The sequence below is a fragment of the Equus asinus genome, chromosome 22 (genome assembly GCF_041296235.1).
Source record: "Equus asinus isolate D_3611 breed Donkey chromosome 22, EquAss-T2T_v2, whole genome shotgun sequence".
Classification (NCBI taxonomy): Eukaryota; Metazoa; Chordata; class Mammalia; order Perissodactyla; family Equidae; genus Equus; species Equus asinus.
This window is the reverse complement of record NC_091811.1, coordinates 34,078,397-34,095,677: the sequence shown is the minus strand read 5'-3', so window position 1 is coordinate 34,095,677 and position 17,281 is coordinate 34,078,397. Positions and strand designations below refer to the sequence as shown.

The 17,281-nt window shown below is 36.3% G+C and overlaps 1 protein-coding gene across 16 annotated transcripts in view; it reads left to right on the top strand.

Moving 5' to 3' along the window:
• Positions 1 to 17,281, top strand: part of SOX5 (SRY-box transcription factor 5) — a 951,808-nt gene that overhangs the window by 479,037 nt on the left and 455,490 nt on the right. Inside the window, exon 1 of one of the 16 annotated variants that reach the window (XM_070494057.1) lies at positions 828 to 983. The exons of the other annotated variants lie outside the window; for them this stretch is intronic. The gene's annotated coding sequence lies outside the window, so the exon portion shown is untranslated. Of the gene's footprint in view, positions 1 to 827; positions 984 to 17,281 lie in introns of those variants that run through there. 16 annotated transcript variants of the gene reach the window in all.

The following is a 17,281-nucleotide window of genomic DNA, read 5'->3' as shown; positions in this document are numbered from 1 at the left end:
TCCATGATTGCTCACATTTTTTGACTTTAGTATTTACCATTAGAAATGATATTTTCTCCTGCTAGGGACATGGGAAGAGAGAAGAGCGCCTCAAGTCTCTTTCCTAATAAACCTGTGGTTGAATAGCCGATATGCAATAAGTACAGGTAATTTTTCTCATTTTGGAGTTGGGAATCAAAAGAAAATAGAGTAAATAAACCAGTTTTAAAAAGCAGTGATAATTGTGAGAATAACAGTTTATAATTTTTAATTAGGATGTCCACATAAAAATTACATGGAGCTCTGCAACTTAGTTGAGTCTGATATGACATATCTGTGAACAGGACTGAAGTATTGTAAGTAATGATGAAAGTATTAGGGCTTAGAAAACTCTGAAATAGTAGGCAAACTTCCATGCATTCTCTGTCACATACCACTCAAGTGAATAGTACAAAGTTGAATTATTTTCAGTTGGACTTTAAATCTAAAATATGTAATTTCCTGCCATAGGTAGTGAATAAAAAACATCTTTTTAAAATTTTCCTTTACTTCACTTATATTGGGCTCCACCTGGGTCACTTTTTTCCTCTTGAAAAAGTACAAAGCAGAGTGGGGGTTGAAGTTCCCATTATGTCAATAGGTGCAAGAATGTGGCAATATTTGGTTGTGTAATTAATTTGTTTCACAAAGGGGAGAGCCCCCTTAGGATTTTTGGAACTGACACTGGAACTCCCCAAGCCCAGTCACATGTCATAGGGCTGTGGTGAAATCCTGCTCTATGGGTCATGGGAGTGACCACAGAGCAATTCCTTGTTGATCCCTGGCTTTAGATTGGTATTGGTATTGTCACTGCTCCAGAGGTGACAGGAAAGCCCGGGTGGGATGCATGTCCAGGACCACTGAATTTCACATCCGTGCCACTGACAGAGCTTCCTGGGAATTCAAGGCACATGTTTTGCTCTGAAGAAACCTCCACATCCACATGGTTTCCGGCTGAGAGAAAGGTTTATTTGGTGACTCATTTATCTCTATCTTCTTCCTCTGTTAATTTTGGTAGGGTTTTGGTTTTGCTTCTAGAAACTGAATGCTTAAGGCTCTCTAAACATTAAGAAAATGTACAGGCTGGTTTTGTCATATTTTAAATCTCCATTTCTACTCTTTTCTCTTTTTTATTTCTTTTTGGGGAAGGGGGAATGAGTGGCCTCAGAAAGCATCTTAAAAATATTTACAGCATCATGCGTGATTCTTTAGGCATTTAACCGTCAAGTTTGGGTTACTACTTTTATCAGTGTTCTGTGTAAAAACATTGCGGTAGACCCAGTAATACTATCTTTAAATGTATATTTAAAACTATAGCACATAGTGCCACTAACATGGAGAAACAGTATTGGAAATTGCTAGACAGACACCAATTAGTCTCTATTTTGAGGAAATATTTTAGTAGAAATATTTAGTAAAAATGAATCAATAATTCTTGTATCTATAGATGTGTACAAGTGCACATTTATGAGATGTAACATCTTTTCATAAAATTTTATATTTAACTTTTGGAATAGAAATAAGTTTAAGACTGGAATATTTTGAACTTTGTAAGCTAAATATCACTTAAATGATATATTTCATCATATACTTCTCACTGCATTTTATATTTGCCAGCCTCCTTGACGCTCCCCCAGTATAACTATGATCATATATTGAAAAATTTTAAGTCAAGATGGGGACACGGTGGCTTTCTCTTCTTTCTTAACTCATTTAGCTCTTTTAGCTGTAGTTGATTCCGGCAAGTTTATACCCCCATTCACAGAATTATCGATTAAAGTATGAAATGTTGTTACCATCTATAAATGGGAATTCCTTTTGTGCTGTCAATGACAATGCCAAGAAACTGGCTTCAAGATAGTTAATTTCCAGGTATCAGCCTATCCACTTTATTAGAAGTCACTCTTTTGCTATCTATATATCTGCTCTCTATATGTGTATATATGTTATTTATTTGAATTGTCTTAAGTGCATACTTGAATAGCTTGCAAGGGTCAAAGAGAGTTCAAATGATAGAAAAATGGTTTGTTATTTTCTCTCTTCCCCTCCCCCCTATTGCTAATGCTAACTGATGAGGAGAGCAGGCAGTGTCCTTCAATTTAAAGAGACAACCTTGTTCGTTTGGAGGGTGTGAATGCCATTCTTGTGAAATACTGTAAATAGTAATTCACAAGAGGGTGACTTTTTTATTACTTTTACATTGATAACATGCCCTGTGAAGACTTAGAGTTATTCTGCTGAATTTAAGAGAGATAAGAATGGAATGTGTGTGTTAATTTAAACATCTGTACATACAATAAAAACATCCTTTGTTATCAGGAAATCGGATCTTTTTATGTGTTTACCAGTATTAAATAACTTTTAAAGTTGTTATCATGTGATAGTGAATCTTTATTACCTTACTCAGTTTTTCCTCCCAATGCCTTCCTGAAATATTGAGAAGGGCTGTGATCATAATGTAAAACACTGAAGCTACAGTGTACAGAAATGAACTTGAATCACATCTAGAAGCAGTCTGACAACAGCATCAGGTTGCAGAGCACAGGTAGCAGCACAAGAACTGAGAGCTGCTGTCAACCAAGATAGGGGCGCAGCTTCCTGTGTACTGAATTTGTATGCAGCTTTTTATTTGCCTTGATAAAAACATAAGGCCCACATGTAAAGGTGAGTGGTGAACATAAAAATTACAGACTGATTGAGTTCTCAAGAGACATAGCGGAGCAATCCCAGTCAGTCGCTTTGCTGATTAACCCTGGGTACCTTCGCAGTATTTAATTATTTGGTAAGGTACAGTAGAAGCATTTGAGAGTTTGAATGCCAATAGCTGTTAAGTCAGTGTAGTGTTTGAATGTTTAATGGCTTTAATTATCATTTATACATGGACCTACCCCTCCTTAAGGCCCAGGAGGCAGTGACTCACTGGGTTGTCATTAACTGTCATTATTGCTAGTAAAGTCAACTTATTCATAAAAATAAAGAAAAAATTAGTGGTAAAAATCACGTCATTCTATATTACAGTATTTATGATGCTAACTTATTCTGTATTTTAGAATTCTATTGGCATTTTGAAATGTAGATGAATCATAATATTTTCATCACTACAGTTAAAGCCTTTAAAAAATTTTCTATATGTGTGTGTGTGTGTAATTTGTCCGTTCACTAGGGTTCTCCTGGTATGAAAAATAAACACCTTACAAAAGATCTGCAGAGAGTTTTTCTTTTTGCTTGAATTTGATCATTTCTGAGAGGGAAGAGATTGATTTGGAAGGATGACCACCTAGAGCTGGAAGCAAACAGCTGGCCAGGTCGGGGCGAAACTTTCTCCAGTCTGAGGATTTGGCACTGTACAGTTAAACCATTCCCATTTTATAATGAGCCAGAGGAAGGCAGTAGGGTAAATAGCTGTAGAAATTTTAGTTGCATAAAGTTAAAATATTTTCAATTATATATAGTGAGGGAGATGTTTTTCTTTGTTTTATTAAGAAATTATTTACATGTAAGGGGCAGATGAGTTGAAGGGCTGTGATTTATTTTTTTAACCTAATATGCTTATTGCATTTTATTTATGGTCATTTTTCCTGGATGTGATATCATTTAGCATTGATTTCTGTTAAAAGAAGGAAAAATATTCCTATAGCTTCTTTCTGTGCTGTTTCTTTATTGCCATATTTCTTTGTTTTAGGGATGTGGATTGGTTTGACTTATACATTGTAAAAGCTTCAAATGACCCATCAGGAAAGCCAGTTTTTATTTTGAATTTTTATTTGTCTATGTTTATTTGTAACTGTTAATGGTTATAGGGGTTCATGGGCCAACTGTGTGTATATAAGAGTGTATGTTAAACTGAAATGTAAACTGCGGTTATCATTGGTTATCATTTACTGAGTAAATGCATATACTAAAACCTGAGTTGGTGAAATTTAAAAGTAGATGGCACTAGGATAAGATACAGGTACAAGTTGCCAAAACAATTATATTATGTTCCCTATACTCGGAGTCACTTAAGAGTCTTCTCACAAAGGCTATTACTGACCATTAAATGGTATTTATTGAGAACTATAATTTGCTAGGTACAGAAAAAAGCATTGCAAAGAAATAACCGTGATTTCAGGCAGAAATGTAAACCAGGATTGGGAGACTTTGAGCCCACATTGTCAGGAGACGCTGGGTTTAGCGTTCTGTTTCATGTGGAGCCCCGCAGTTAATATGGTCCTTGTTGAAACTTAAAACAGCTCTATTAGTAGCTTGATTGAGAAGGGGGAAGAGGCCTGGAGTAAACAAAAGTGTGCGTTTTCAAGACAGCCTAATTGTGTACGGTACATTTGCTTCCGCAGTTCCTTCTAATCCATCAAATAGTAAAACACACAAATTTATTCTATTAAAGTAGATAAAATTGTTAGGTAAGTATCATACTCGGACCAAAAGGGGAAATGGCATCTCTTGAACAATTCTCTATTGTTCAAAGGATCATAGAAGTACTGCTGCCTGCCTGTCGCGTTCAATCAAGTTGGGTAAAATGCTGCTTTGGAGAAAAGGAAGGAGGAAACTGAAAGTATTTGCTTACACCCTTTTTCAAAAATTCCTCCGGAGTGATGGTGATGAGAGTCCCACGGGCAGGCAGGGGAGACTTCGGTGTCGTGAAGTGAAAGAGTTATTGGTTTTCCCTCACCCCCACTGCTGTCTTTTACTTTGGTACTGCCCAGGAAAGCTGCACGGCAGTCGGAACTAATTGCAACTCACTCAGGAAAGTCTTCATTAGCACTACCACACATGGTTACCAGATGTGCTGGAAGGCAGGGAGAGGAGGCTGAGGCATCCAGAGAGGGGAGAGAAGCAAGTAGCTTCATTTGAAAACTTAATAATCTGCCTTTTGTTTCCAAGCGTATTGTATTAGAGAGGTGAGTCAGAAGGGCGTTTTGGAAGATGAAATGCATTCTCCCTCACTAATTCTCTGGAAGCTGAATGGAATTCTTTGTTTCCTTCAAAATATCAGAACTTTTTGAGACTGTCAATGTGTTGTAAATGTTTCGCTTTCTCCATCAAATTAAATGAAAGCTACCTGCATTGTCAACACAATGGTGTTTTTCTACTGGCTGAGATTGGTAGTCCTAAATTTGGAGGTTTTGAATAGAGACTAGACTTACAAAATACGTAAATACCTGTAAAAATTGTTGTCTTCAGATTACAAATCCGAACTAAGCATCATTGAAAATAAGAGGACAAGACTCTCATCTATTCCTAATCCTGATCCCGAGTCAGGAGTGGAGTGGGTGGCATTATATCTTCTCTTATACAATGTGCTACTTTTAGCAGTAAACAGTACTGATGGCAGACCCTTGAGATTAAATATTTTATTTGTACTACTTATGGGTAAATTCCCCAGAAATTTGGACTTATTCCTACCCACTGTGCTCCACAAGAGATTAAATGAAGTCACAGAATTTCTACTGTTTCTGAAAATGTTATTCACCATCTTCTCACTTAATAGTATATCTATATCTATAGACATAGATTATTCTGGAAGGCCAATGAGAACTCTTCTGTCTCCAGGAAACCTCTGGTTCTCCAAATGGAACTTTTGACACTGCAGAAAATTGTGACATTAAAAAAATGACGTCATGATTTGAATTCTCATAAAAATCATAGAAACTTTATTATTTATTTGTTTAGTGCCTAGATTGATAATTTTTAAAAAATTTCACTTTGCAGTGATACTAGAGTTCAAAGTACTTTTTCTTAAGTTAAACATCAAAAATATTGATTAATTTGGAAAAATCTTGAATTCTACAGCTAAAAATTTCAAGACTGGCTGGGTGTTTTACTAGCAATTTTAGGACAGTGTCTTTTGGGGTGATCATTTATCGCTTCCATTCCTAATCTTTCAGTAGAATCGTGAAGACACTTGGGGAAAAAAAATGACAAATTAGAAGAGAAAAATTAGTTCGTCTAGTTTTGGAAAAACATAGTTTAGATTCATTTCCTGTTTAGATATAAGACCCAGCAGTTTTTGACCTGTTGGGGGTCATGCAGCCTTTTGAAATTTTTGATCCAATCTCTGGATCTTGTCACAATTGTGCTTGTACACAAATTTTTAATGTAATCTAGGGCCTCCCAAAATCCAGTTTGAGCGTTCCAATTTAGAGCCTTCCAATATTCCCCCCACCCCCACTAAAGAAAAAACCCACAAAGTACAAGTGTTACGAAGTGTGAAATATATGATATGCTATAGTTAGTCCTAATAAGTGGTAGAAGAGAAAATAGTCTGAAGGAAATTTCATTGAAAATGAAATATTCTTCACTAATGTGTTTAGTTGCTACTGTTAGGAAGACCTGTACTTATGATTATTTCCATAGTTGTCTCAAGTTTCTTTCAGGCAGTAATCATGCCTTCTCTTTCACTTAGACTTCCCAAAGAGCTTAGAACAGCTTTACCCACCCTGTACTCACCTAGGATGGTCTGACTGAATGAATGAATGAATGAGCTAATTTTAAATGGCATTTGTTGGTAACTGCTACAGTTAACAGCAGGAAATGCTACCACACTGAACTAATTCTTCCTACAAAATTTACTATGAAAATGTTGCCTCTGATTGCAGTTTTTATAAATTGAACAAGAAAAATATATTCAATCTTAAATTTTTAGTGTATTATATCAAAGCCGTACTATAACAATATATTACCGGTCAATGCTGGCTGATTTGATTATAGGTATAATTACAAAAAGTATTAGTATTTTCAGAAATTAAATTCTTTTAGCTGGTATTTAAAAATGCATATTTTAGTGGATTTTCAATGTTAGAATGGTGTATGTCAAAAACTAATATTTAAAATATCTCTTTTTTTTCTTCTGCTGGGGCTTATATTATCATTCTTGAGCTGACTATGATTATTTTTGGAAAATCAAAACAAGGTCGAGACATTGATGTTTATGTAATATTAACTATTACTGTAATTTTCCCCATAATTTATTACCTCACCAATAGTCCCAGTGTTGTCAGTTTCCAAATCAAATCTATTTAGTTTCTATATGTTGGTTTTTGTCCAGTGCTCCTCTTCCCCGCTCTGAACATTTTAATTTAGACCTCATCATTGCTTACTAACAGTAACAGTATTTTAAATAACTTTCTTGCCTCTGGTTTATAGCCAATATTTGTCCTATTGCGATCCTTCTAAAACATGGATTTGACTCTATCATGCCTATGCTTAAAGTCATCGTTGGTTTCCTCATCACCTTATGGTTAAAACTGTGAAGTCATAGCTGGCACCATAGTTCTTTGTACCGTGGCCCCTGCCTCAGCTCTTGCTGCTCCCCCTGCATTGTAATTTCCAGCCATACTGAGTTAGTCTGAGTCTTTTTCTTTTAATGCTGTGTGGTAGTGATTCTCATTCTTCAAGATGTGTGAAAATGGAGCATAATACAATATTTTATGGGTTAATAGAGTCAGAGTGCTAAGCTAATAATTTATAAATGACATTTAAGAAGACTAGTAATTTATAGGTTAGAAACTAGCTTACATAAGAACATCATAATCTGAGAAGAATATTTTTGTTAGTGAACTGTGTGAAAAGTACCACTATTGGTGTTTTACAGAGTTGACATAACACAACCATATGGAGCATGGACGCTAGGGCCAGACTGACTCAGTTCAAACCCAAGCCCTTCCTTTACTCACCCTGTGACTGAGCATGTGACTTCACCCCTCTGGGCTTCAGTTTTCCATCAGTAAAACAAGGGTGAAAACATAACATAACCTCATAGGGTAGTTATGAGAATTAAATGTATTAAAACATGTAAAGCTGTTAGAACTGACCCTGGCGCATAGGAAAGCTGCGTAGCTGTGATAAATTTGAGCTATCGATATTTCTCGACTCTTTAATTAAATAGAGCTAACCAAAAATACCATATGAAGCACAATGTAAAAAGTTGATTGTCCTCTTATTAAAAAAAAATTCATCTTCAAATTACTGTATTATGAATTTTTTTAGGGCTTCTTTCCAAATTTCTTTTAATTCAGGAACTTAAAAAAGCATACGAACTTAAAAGAAAAATAATATTAGAAGACAATGGTCAACATTTTAACAAAATATAAGTACAATTAGGAGCTCAACCCAATTAAAGAAGTATTCCCTGGTCAGGCAAAACTGGAGGAAAATTGAGTTCTATCTAAAAATAAAAATGTTGGAAAAGTTTTGACTCCTGGCAAATATTCCATTAAGGTACATTTAACTGTGGAATAGAACTGATGAGGAGATATCTCAACTTTAAAGTAATTATGAACAGTTGCTAAGCAATAGAGAAAATAGAAAACAGCATAAATTTATTGTTAAGAATGTCATCATTGTGTGGGAAAAACTATGTTTTAAAATTTCTTGTCTCTCCTATATATGAGTATATTTAGTTATTATTTCTCATACAAATAAAATATGGCTATATATTTTTGATATATGATTGGTTTGCTTCTAGATAGCACCAACTTATTTGTTGACTTAGGTCCTTAACATTCTTATGTTTGGGTAAATTGTGTTTTTTCTTGTTTGTTTTCAGAACAGATAAAAAATATATTTTAAACCTGCTAAATAATATCAAATAGATGTTTGCTGCTAATTAGTGTATGGTTGGAATTGTAATTATGTCATCCAAAGGGACTTATAAATATAGTCTAGTTAAAATGTGATTCAATCTTCAATCATTCACAGAGGCATACATTCATTATTATTCATTTAGTGCTCTCTGATTTGAGCTCTAAATGTAATCCAAGAAAAGATGGAGGGATTTTACTTTTATTGTCATGATTTAATATAGCAGATCTCTTAGTTATCATCCTATACTAATCCAGGGATTGTTACAACTTCTTAGAGTCTGTTATTTGATTTTTAAATCAATCTGTTTATCGTACCAGCATAGCAGCATGTAAACTGAAGAGGTTAGAGGAAGATGCCACGTCTCATTACAAGGCAATCAGCGTATATTTTTCTACTGTCCAAATTTTAGTTTAACTTTAGATGAACCTTTGTTTCAGCCATTTGATATATTATTACTATAAAACCCTTAGCTATGGCTTCCATTAATCTAAATTATAAAGAAACTACCAACTTCATTCATCCCACAATCTTTAGCAGGTCCCTGCTGTGTGACAGGCATTGTGCTAAGTGCTAAGAGTTTTGCACTGAATAGGACAGTTATGATCTCCTGCTCCCAGCGACCTTACAGACTAGAAGAGAATATGGTCATTTAAAAAGTACTATTATTATGAAAGTGCTGACTGCTACAAATGTTTTGACTGCACAGTGTGCGTAAGAGGAAGGTGTCATAATGTAGGCAGCCCAAGAAACCCATCCTACCCCAAAGTCCCGAGAAAGTCATAGACTAGCATCTTCTAAGGCCCAGAAGTGAGAGAAAGCATGATGAACTCTAGGAACTGCAAGATGAGAAATATGGGATAGCAGAGAGAGCAGTGATCATGTAGGTGACAGGAACCAGATCGAGGAGGGCCCTGGAAGCTTGTAAAAAGGTTGGTTTTTTCTTAGAATTGTGGTGATGATGGAAGAAGTTTGACGTAATTAGATTTGCATTTTCAAAAGGTGAGTTTAGATGTAGGGTGGAGGAGGCATTGGGAACAAGACTGAAGGCAGGGAGATATATGAGTCGCTTGCATTAGTGGTCCAGGGAGAGATCACGGTAAGTTAAAGTTAGAAGAGCCGAGTTCTAATATTTGGGGACTTGAAGGAAGGAAGGTGGCTGTGACTGGTGGAAGAGTGAGTGCATGAAGCAGGTCTTCCATATGACAGCCTCTGTATATGTTCCAGGCGTGCTTTCACATTGCCCTCCTTATGACTTTTCTTCCTCATCTTAAAAAATACCATGTTATATTACCTTCAGATAACAACTTGAATAACCTTTCAACAGAAAGGACGCTGATTTTGGAAATCCTTTTGAGGGGTAGTTACCGTCCACTGATTGACATCTTATCTTACTATGCTTCTGCCCAGAGTAGAGTGATATGACAATGGTGTCAAAGTTGAGAGATATTTAGGAGGATGGATTAATAGGACCTAATCATTTACTGGATGTGGGGGATTATTCAGAAATTTCTAGCTATGGCCTTTCAGCGTGTGGTGGTGTCGTTCAGAAAACACTGAGGAGGAGCGGGGTTGATAATGAATTTAGTTTTAAACATGCCGAATTTTAGGTGTCTGCAAGACATCCAAATGAAGATTTGGAAAGCAGTAGAATATGGTGGTCTGGAGTCGAGAGAGCAGATTTGGGTGTTCTTTTTACATAGGTGGTGCTTGGAGTCATGGGCGTAAACAACACATGACGCGAATAAAGAAGATCTAGTGTAGATCATGAGGAATTTCAAAAGTTTAAAGGTCTAGTCGAGTAGGCTAGAACCTCGGAAGCCAAGAGAGAAGGTATTTTGAGGAAATAGGAGTATTTAGTAGTGACAGGTGTGCCGTGGAATTGAGTAGGAGAAAAGAAATGAATCAGTGTCTGCTAGTTTTATCAATATGAGTGAACAGGTATAGTGTATTAGGATGGGCTGAGTAGTGAATCGGAGGCAATTATGAGATGTTTTGCTTTTAAGAATCCATCTTAAGCGATGAGACTATAACTATACGAGTATGATATGAAGCTTGTGGGTTCACTTGACTTTCAAGTGAACTTTTAAAAGTTTACCTATGTATAAATCTTTCTTAAATGCTTCATTGATGCTGTGGTCCAGGGTTTTATAGTCACGATCACTGCAAAGTCTTTGGAGCCTGGTGTGAGTTTCTGATGGCAGTACACTATTCCCTCAGTGGCTGCCTCTTCTCCTGAGTGGCTGAGATTACATTCACTCTGTTGCAGATGTACAGTGGAGAACTTTAAAGAAATCTTTGCACACAATTTAACATCCACAGCCAGAGATAACAGCTCCTCTGTAGTCAAGGCCTCATCAGTTCTATCCTCTGTGCTAATAGGATTTTCCCAGCTACTATTTAATTACAATCAATGTGTTTTTTTAAAAGATTTTTCTCAGATTTCTTTCTTTCGAGATAAGAAATCTTTTATACTCAGAACATCCAATGGAGAGTTGGAGAAACTCTTTGAATGTTAAGACCATGTCGTCTTCTGTAGTCCAGGAAGTAAGTATCACTGAAACCTTCACTCCCAAGGTTATCCTGTCAGAATCATTTCCTTTGGGAGGCAAAAGAGCTGAACGGCCAAGGCCAAATTTAGTTTCCTTTGCTTCCTTTTTCACTATGTTTACCTTAACCATAGTGAGATATTCTGCTTGCCGTTTACTACTTTTTAAGAGTGTAGCTATGTTGAATCTGGCCATTCAAAAAGAAGTTAAGCTATCCTGGGTATGTTCAGATTCTAAGATTTTATTTAAATACAGTAATCCAATCTATTATAGGGATGTGGAATAGAAAGTAAATCTGGTCTCCAGGAGCTAATTGTTAAGTATAAAGAGTTCCTATGTTTTTCATTCTGTTCCTGCTAATCTTAATATTCACATTAGTGAGAGCTAGCTCGCTCTTCTGATTCATTTGAGAAGAAGAGAATAGGGTGGCCACAAATGAGTATTGTTACTTATTCCATGGAATGTTTTCTTTCCGGTAATTGCAGGCAGTGATATTTTTTTGTGTGCTATATTATTTTGTGAATAACTTTGAAAATTTTATTGGTATTTTATCATTGTCCACGTGTTTATCAGCTGTCAACTAATTTGGGAATTTGAGAGAAATATGTTACTCTTCCCTGTAATAAGCTTTACATACCATTAGGAACAGATAGAGTGTCTCTACAGCTTAAGAAGGACTCATCCTTCTGTGAATATTGAAAGGCCAGAGAGTCACTGTTCTCTGTATTTAAAATAATTTTTTCTTTGGGAATACTGCTATCAAATTTAGTATGTTAAAACGTAGAAGTGGAGATGTTTATCAAGAGAACTAGAGTAGAGCTAGTAACTTTCAATTCTTTCTCTCTAGACTGGATTCTTTTCATTGTTTATGTGACCTTCAGACTTTTGTATGAGTTCAGAAAAATACATTTCTTTCCTTTAGACACACACTGAGTTTACCATGGGCTCAGATTCCTGACTGCCGCATTCTGGATTACAATCTGTATGGTATCCTTATCTTTCCATTTCTTACTCCAATGTTGTTCTTTAAGTCCAAAGGCCCATCCTCTCCAACTTTGCCCAGATCCCTTCCATTTGGAAGCTTTCAGATGTGTTTCTTTTTTGTCTTTCCTTTCTTTCTTTTTTATATTTTGTACCCTGAAAAGAGCATAGTTAACATTTAAAAAATATTTTCCACAGGTTTCTTTACATTATTAAAGAATTTTTTAAAGTAATTGCTAATTTAAAATTTAGTAGTTGGAAGGATTTTAATAAGTGTTTATAGAATGCAGGTTATAGTTCTTCTTATTTTTTTAGTAATCACAGTTTTTATATACATAGATTATCATGTTCAGAGAAACTGTTTCTGGAATTCCCTATAGGGTAGAGAAATTCGATGTGGACTACCTATCCTACTGTACATTGCTCAATGAAAATCTAAGTGCTTAAACTTAGGCTTTATAATCTTTTCATAATTAGACCAAGTAAAATTCTGGATACTCAGAGTTCAGGTTGAGTATGTTAAGAGATGAAGGGTTGTGGTCCCTTTTAATGTATTCTTTCCAACCCTAACACATAATGGACTCCTTTCACTTGTTACTTTGGCAGCATCTGCGAGTACAATAATTTCAAAATAATGTTTAAAAATTATTACACATATTTACAAATATCTGAAACGTAATCAAATTTAGTCAACTCAACTTATTTTGAAGCAAAATATTCATCTTGAGCAAATGCCTATGAATTCTCATATTTTCTGAATTTTGGTGGTTATTTTTAAGCGATACTATTTATTTTCATGACTGCCATATAGCAGTTATTTAGGAAACTAAATCTAAATTGATTTGTATTGCTATAAAATTTGGTTTGGTTTCAGTTAATGTGATACAGTGCAATGTAGATAGAAATAGACTCCGTGGTTTCATTGTCTTGATATAAATTAACTTGATATTTTGATTGGATCAGTGAGATACAGTTTATAACATATCAAAAGAAATTGTTTTGTAGTTAAAACAAAGTAGACCTTTACAGTGTAGAAAATAGAAATCTGCCGTCTTGGAATGCATAATTACCTCCTTCTAACCTTCATACTCCATTTCCATTATATTCCAAAATATCGAAACAATAATGTCCTTCTTTGTATTCTAATAACTTATTACAATTAAAGAATATTCTCAACGTACTTATCTCAGTCCAAATTAACTTCTGACATGAGAGCGTCTGGCTAAATGCTTGTTGTAAGGTCACAATATTTTAAGAAAAGCATAGCAGAATGGTTACAACCTGACACTCTTGGTTTCAGAAACATGCGTTTGCCACTCACTAGTATGTAACTCAGGGCAATTTACGTATTGCACTAAGTCACATTTTCCTCACCTGCCAAAAAGATAATGGAAGCACCTTGAGGGTAGGGAGTCTGTCTCTTTTATTCAGTACTATATTCACAGTGCCTGGCACATGGCACTCCATAAATATTGAATGAATTAACAGATGGATACTTGTACCCCATGGCTGTTGTGAAGATTCAGTTAAAAAAATAAATAATTAAAAAATAAAGAAATAGATAAATAGACACATGTATATATAGCTGAGTATGTGACACATTTAATTGCTCAACTAATGGGAGTTATTTTTGTGATTCTTCCATGTGAATTCTAAGGATGAATATTTAAAATGTCCCTAAATTTAGGACTGTGTATGCCAATGTCAAAACTCAGTAAAAGGAACTATCAGGTTTAGCAAAATTTGGCTGTTTATTTTGTTGAGTATGATTTGAAGTAATGTTTACAAACTATCCAAAACAGTCAACAAGCTCTATACTGAGATAAATTTTCCTTCTCCAAATCAGACACCATAAGACTTAAAATCTCTACAAGATAATTGTACATTTTATATCTGGGATTTGGACAGCTTTTCTGGATTTCAGACTAATATGAAAAATTTAGCATCCATCCAATTTCTGAGGTTTGTCTTAACTATGCAGATCAAGTAATAGTGCTTTTCAGAAAGGAAATGAAGTGGCTTTAAGAGAAACTTGGAGAATAATCCTCAAAAAGCTCTTGATGCAGCTGCTCCATCATGTATAACAAACAGCTGACTATGCTTCCTGAATGTGCTCATTATTTGATAGTTGCATGTCACATAGGAAACATAGCTTTCATGAATGCTCCCTGGGAATTATGACTCACACATACATTTATAACTTTTTTGATATTCGTTAAATTGAAATATAAAACCTTAGGTTTCAGATATTGGGCTTAATTTGCAAAAAAGCAATGCCATTACATCTTTGGATATCTCAGTAGGCAGAAATCGTCATTTTCCTTGAGAAATCATGCAACCCAACATTAGCAATAAATTTCAAGGAGGAAAGCATGCCAGTCCTTCACTCATGGTCAGAAGTTTCGCTGAGGGCACTGACTGCCATCTTCCAGTGGTGCCGCTGAATTAAAAGCCATTCATTCATTCAACGGTATTGAACAAACAGCATGTTAAAATGCTTTTGAATTTAGTTTAGTTGAAATTATCTTTCATCAAGGAATGGTTCTCCTCTTTCTGAGAAGACGATCATCTTCAACCAGGCTCATAGCTTAGACATGGGGGTACCTGTGGAGCAGTGATATTACAGAATCAGCCCTGCCAATCCTTGAGAGGGAGATGCCACTCTACTGTGCTAAGCATCGTGCTAGGCACTGTGAAAGGACAACGGTGAATTGCTTTTAACCACCAGAGATATGATAGAACGGTTGGCAAATAACAATAGCTACACAATTCTAATTGCATCTTGACCACTTCCTCTTAAAGAATTTCAGAGGTTTCCTACTGTTTTCAGAATGACACCAGAATCTTTAACATGGCCTACAAGGCCATTTTTTATGTTCTCGGGTGCCTCTCCAGAATTAGCTCACATTGCCCTCTGCCTTGCCACCTGAGACTAGGCACATGCCCCTCTCAACCAATCCACTTGTCATGCTGTCTCAGACAGTAGAGACTCTGTCTCTGTCTTCTATCTTTCCACCAAGTTCAACTTATATTCTTACTTCACATCTGAGAAAAAAGTGTCAATTCCTCAGGGAAACCTTACACAGCCTCCCTTTATAGATTAAATCTTCATGTTACCATGTACCTCCCCTTTGACCCATATTACATTTTAATTTTACATTTGCTTATGCATTTGTTTGACTTTTATCTTTCTCACTGACTGAACTGTAAAGACCATGAGAGCAAGGATATTATCTGCTTTTAGTTATCCTTTTATCTCCAGTGCCTAGCACAGTGCCTGACACATAGTAGGCACTCAGTAAATACTTGCTCAATAAATAAAGGAGTAAATGAATGAATGAATAATATACATGAGACAATAAAAAATTTAAAAAGTCCTAAAAAAACACTATGGGAGTTCAGAGGAATAAATGAATTCCCCAATTGCTAAATCTAGACTACATGAAGGTGACAACTATTATTGCATTCTATGAAGAAGGCAGAGGCTGAAAATCTTGCCGTATCAGATTGGATGATAAAAATCCTGACAGTCCAGAATTACTGAACATCTGTCATATATGGGGCACTTTATTAAGCACTCCCATGAATCACCCAGATAAGGTTATAGTCACATCATTGAAATAAGATACTGGTGTGAATTCCTTTGGGCCAAAGCACTACCTTGGAATGCTCATTAAAATCCTCAAAGATTATACTTATGTCTTTTGGAAGAACTACCTAATTTGCCAAAATTTCATTTGAGGAGCACTGGGCCTTGATTGTATAGGACAATGTTGTAATAGTCCTGGGAGGTTACCATTAGTAGCACTTTGGTGTTGACAGGGTGAAAAGTGTTAATGCCACAGTGAAAGTCATCACATCTTCAAACCACTTAAACCCGTCTTGCTAATGAGAGTCTGCAATTCTCAGCCTACGTCAGTCCTTAGTGCAGCCTCTAGGAGAGGAAACCCCCAAATGTGGATGAACTCTAGAACTGCTGAGGTAGGGGTTAGGGTGGCTGGCTGTGCCCCTCAGGTCTCCTAAGGCACTTACGCCTCTTTCCCCATCTTATGCAGAACTTCTAATCTCACTGTAGGAGAGAGCTCTGTCTTCTGATACCTTCTTCTGACATCCCATGAACTGTACCTTTCATTTACTTTCCTTTTATTCAATGAGCAGAAGTTATCTCCTTTCCTCTTCCTCTCTTGATAAACGTATTGTAGTATCACAACCCTCCCAATTGCTCTGCCAATGACATCACCCCTGTGGTGGTTATGATTCTATTGCTGCTGCTGAAGACCTTTCCTGGGAAAGGGAGCAAGCTCTGTAGGCTTGGTGCCAACAGTGTCCAGCGTCCTCCATAAACCAGCAGTTGTTGGGATGTTTTCTGCAGGGCAGATCTCTTCTTTAATCACTGGTAATAATGAAGTTTTTGTCATATTAAAGGGGAAAGAAGAGAAGCAATTGAGAATAGTTTGAGAGGATGACTGTGCCGTCCCTCAGGTCCAGCGACAAGAGGACTACAATGGGTAGCTTTCAGAACTACATATGGTCTTCCTTCCGAGGGAGTTGATTAAGCGACTCCGGATGAAATTGAAATCCTGTGATTTGACCTTTGTCTGGCCTGGGAGGGCTGCAATTCGCATAACAATTTCCTTTTGTTCTTTGTTTGGAGTTATTAATCCAACATGAGCCTCGAATTAATCAGGGGTAGTGCGTAGCTACATTTCTAATTCACAGCTCCGCTGCTTGTGTCTTTTTTAATTAAGGCCGAATGATAGCAGGCCTTAGCCCTGATTGCCACACTTGCTAACCACACATTGAGGGATGAAGAGGCTAAACAGGCAGAATGAGATTACTTCAAGGTTTCACTTAATTGTTTTCTTCCTTTAAGTAAAGAGCACTGACTGAACATTGTTCATTCTGGGCTGAGAGAGCAACTTTTATGTGTGTTACTTGTCTTGATGTTGGGATAAGGTGGAAACCCAGGTTCTTGTTCATACCCTTAGGTGTAACGATCAAGGAGGTTACCCAAGTCACAGGTTCAGTTATTGATCTAAACCGCATCCATGTATCTTCATTGGAAGTGGGAGGTTAGTTAATGGTGGGCCCCATGTCAAAGAACTTGGACCCTTAGTTACCTGTATATTGTGTAGGCACTGGGGCCTTTGAGG